General features: G+C 42.3%; 1 protein-coding gene across 5 annotated transcripts in view; it reads right to left on the reverse strand.

The window, feature by feature from the left end:
* The window catches only part of KLHL7 (kelch like family member 7), a 77567-nt gene that overhangs the window by 72581 nt on the left and 542 nt on the right, over positions 1–4444 (reverse strand). The window lies entirely within an intron of this gene.

Raw genomic sequence — 4444 nt, forward strand, 5'->3', positions numbered from 1 at the left:
CGCTACCACACCCGGCTGATTTTTTGATTTATTGTAGAGATGAGGTCTCACTGCTCAGGCAAAATAATTTTTAAAAGATGACCAACAAATATAGGATAACAAACAGCATAACTTTTCTAAGAAGGTTTGTATATAGGAAGCCAAAGCCTAGGTAGAAGTACTAGCTTTAGGCAAAAAATAGGAAACACTGCCATTGTAAGAGGATGGGAAGAGAATACAGAATGCACTAAAATGGTTTACAGATTTGGTGGTAGAATGTTAAGTTAGCTAGTTCTAGACTAGTGACTTCTGTTTATCCATAATATCAAAAGAGGAACGAGCCGGGCTCGGTGGCTCAGCCTGTAATCCTGCGCCTTTGGGAGGCTGAGGTGAGTGGATTGCCTGAGCCCATGGGGTTCGAGACCCACTTCGGCAACTTGGCAAGACCTCATCTCTACAATAAATCAAAAAATCAGCCAGGCGTGGTAGTGCATGCCTGTAATTCCGGCTACTTGGAAGGTTGAGGTGGAAGGATTGCCGGAGCCCAGCAGGTCGAGGCTGCGGTTGCTGGGAGCAGCCACTGCACTCCAGTCTGTGCGACCAAGTGAGACTCCAACTCAAAAAAACCCCCCCAAAAAACAACAAAAAAACAAAAACAAAAACAAAAGAGGAACCGTCTGCTGAAAGTGAGGGTTGTGAAGTGAATCAGATTAGAGGAAAATAGTAAAATTAATAAAAAGTAGGACTGCTCACCAGGACTAACAGACTAATTGAAATCGGTAGCCAAGGACTTACCTGGCAGGAGATTGCCCAATAACGAGATACTTTCCAGCTGTGTGTGGAAGCCTTAATTAGTTATCGAAGCTGAAGTTTTGCCAGACAGACATGATAAAAGGACAGAAGGCCAAGACAGTTGGGGCATGAAAAGAGAGTACAGAGACAACAGCTTCTAAGCTGGACAGACAAAAAGAAGAGAGTTACAAAAAGGTCTGGATGATGGGAGTTGTCAACAGGAGTGACAGGAATTAAATAAGACAAAACATGTAAAATACTCTGCAGAGTGGCCGGTATAGTATTATTATTATTAGGGGTTAAACACTGAAGTCTTAGACTATTCACAGGACCCTAAAGATAATAACATGTAGTAGTATTTTACAGTCTTAGGCAGATAAGCGAACAGAAGCAAAGTTATTGTAGCTAGTAGGTGAGCCCAGTTAACTGTCAGCATCTAGTCCTTAAACCAAGGTCAATATGGGCTTTAACAAGTTTTTGAGTTCCAATTATGTTTTCATTCCTTTATCATGGGGAAAATGCAGACTACAGTGGTACTCAGGAAGGTCTCAAAACATAGCCCTCAAATGTTAAGTGGCTCCTCCTAGACTTAATAAACACACACACAAAAAGTACAGCAACTGAATATGAGCAATAGTGATATGACCCAGTGCTGCATTGTTAAGCCTCTATTTAGTATGCCAGATAATAAAATTAGTCTAAACAAAAAAGGAGGGAAATAAATGAAAAATCACTCAATTCAATTAAGTAAGATGCTACTATACGCCCATTTAGAATGGCTAAAGTTATAAGGCCCAGCAATACCAAGTGATGGCAAAAGCTTCTTTCACAGACAGCTGGTAGAAGTGTAACTTGGTACAAGCACTTTGGAAAACCTTACAACAGTACCTGCTGAAGCTGAATGCAGTATACCCTACGACTCAAAAACTCTCCTCCTTGGTATGTCCCAACACAAAGCATACATTCACACAACATAAGGTACGTACAAAACATACAAAAATGTTCAAAGTAGTATAACTCATAATAGTCCCAAACTGGAAAGAACCCAAATAACCATAATGATGGAATGGCTAAATTGAAGTATATTCATTTAATGGAATACTATATACCACCAGGATGAACTAGGCCTATATGGAGAATAGGCAAATCTCACAAACATAATGTTGGCTTTAAGAAATCCAAATCCAAGAGTGCATTCTGTTTGATTCCATTTATGTACAATCAAAAACAGGAAAAACAAATCTAGGGTTATAGAAGTTAGAACAGTGGTCACCACTGGAGGGTTTTTGACTGAAAAGGGATAGAGGGCACCTCTGGTTTACTGGCCATGTTCTGTTCTTGTTGCTGAATGTTCACTTTGTAATAATTCATTGAGCTGACTTGTGCCCTCTTACATGTACCCTATACCTCATTAAAAACAAGAGGCTAAGGCCAAGTGCAGTGGCTCAAGTCTGTAATCCCAGCACTTTTGGACGGCTGAGGGGACAGGACTGCCTGAGCCCAGGGGTTCAAGACCAGCCTGGGCAACTTGGTGAGACCTTGTCTCTACAATAAATCAAGAAAAACAAGCCAGGCTTGGTGGTGCATGCCTGTAGCTCCAGTTACTTGGAAAGCTGAGGTGGAAGGATCATCTGAGCCCAGCAGGTTGAGGCTGCGGTGGCTTTGAGCATGCCACTGCACTCCAGAGCCTGGGTGACAGAGTGAGACTCTGACTCATAACAAAAAAACAAACAAAAAACCCTAAAAGGCTAGAAATGACAAAAAGGATGTAGGAAAAGGCTCCCCAGAAGCAGAGGTGCTGGCTCTGCAGAACCTCCTTTTACCCCTGTGTATAGAATTGACCACTACACTACCGAGACAGAATGACCTAAATCATGTTATCTAACATCACAAAATGAATTAAGGGAAGAAGGCGGATTGGAATTGAGGTATGCTAATTTTAGAGTTCTCAGATACTTGAAGGGATATTTCTGGATGTATACAGAGGGATCCTTGTCATCCAGGCACTCATTATCCTGATTCCCATCCCCAAAGCAATGAGGTTGTAAGGGGGAAGTAAAAATAGTCACAACACAAAAAAATATTTACTAAAAAACAAGAACATTTATAAAATTGGTCCTCATTTAAACTTCCTCCTCTGGCTCAGACCAGCCCCTGTTCCTGCTAATTCTTATCAACTGCCCTTGTCAATCATTCTTGGTGCAGTCATTACCATATTACAATTTTAAAAAGAACTATACAACAAAAGCATAGCATAAAACAACTGCAAGGTGAAACTGCACATCTTGCAAAAGATGCAGCACTCAAGAAAGTTGATAAAAGTGCTGCTGCGGAACTACTGAATCCCATGTAAAACCACTGACAAAAGGAGAATCGGTCTAATTAAGATCATCTGACATTGTGGAAGAGCTCCCTGGCTGCTCACCAAGTATCCCTTTCTACTCAGGAACAGAATCCTGATTTTTCAGTGACTGTATTTCTGTTTTAACAACAAACAAACAGATATTGATATACTCTAGTTTAAGAAATGTGAGTCAATTTTTTTTTGAATGTGGAGTCTCTGTTGCCCAGGCTGGAGGGCAGTGGCACGCTCTTGGCCACTGCAGCCTCAACCTGCTGGGCTCAGGTGATCCTTCCACCTCAGCCTTCCCAGTAGCTGGAACTACAGGCACACACCATTACGCCCAGCTAATTTTTTTTTTGATTTGTTGTAGAGATAAAGTCTCGCCAAGTTGCCCAGGTTGGTCTCGAACTGTTTGGCTCTAGTAATCCTCTTATCTCGGCCTCCCAAAGTGCTGGGATTATAGGCGTGAGCCACTCTGCTCTGCCTTGTGAGTCAATTTTTAAACCCAAAGAACTAAACTGACAGTCTCAGACAAACCCTCCTCCTCAAGGAAACATTTGATGCCGCAACCCAGATGCACCCTATTTAAGGAATAAGGCAATGCTTCAAAATGTCATAGGCCCAATGAATACGTAGACATATATTTGGGAGGGTGGAAGCATGTCTAATGAGTCCACAACAAGTTGTGAGCACTGATGAACTGTGTTCAATTACCATTCCAAGCAGACACTAGTTACAAAAGGTTTACATGAAAGGAACAAAAAAGCAAAAATAGATACATGAAAGTTACATTGAATAAGGAATTCAGACATTCACAGCGACTTCAGCAAAGGCCAGGAAAGATTTCAAGGTATTACCATGGATATTCTACCGCACTCATGCACCGTGCCAGGAGCTGGTGAACAAAGACAGGGTCCCTGCAGTCATCGTTTGCTTAAAGAAATCGTAAGTTACTGTTTTCATTAAAACCTTCAATTCCTTTACTGTTGTCCATATTCCCAGAACTACTAGGTTTTGCAGTTACTCCTACTCACGTCCTGCTTTGTCCTCTTGGAAAAACAGGACCTCAGTCAGTCCATAAAACCCGAACATCCCCACCAATCTCCTTAGGTGTGACTTCTGCACGCTTCTCGGCACAGTAGACACGGATTACGGAAGTCGATTACGGAATCTCGGAATATAAATAAAACCGCCCAGGTCTACCTTCTCCGGCGTTAAGCTCCGTTCTTCTCACGTCCACCTTCGGCCGACGCGCAGCACTTTCGCGAAGGCACCAAGGCACCACACACACATCGGCCACAGAACAAAGAGCTCCTCTCAATCACAGGG

This window comes from Carlito syrichta, unplaced genomic scaffold, assembly GCF_000164805.1.
Source record: "Carlito syrichta isolate Samal-C Ts95f unplaced genomic scaffold, Tarsius_syrichta-2.0.1 Scaffold308854, whole genome shotgun sequence".
Taxonomy (NCBI): Eukaryota; Metazoa; Chordata; class Mammalia; order Primates; family Tarsiidae; genus Carlito; species Carlito syrichta.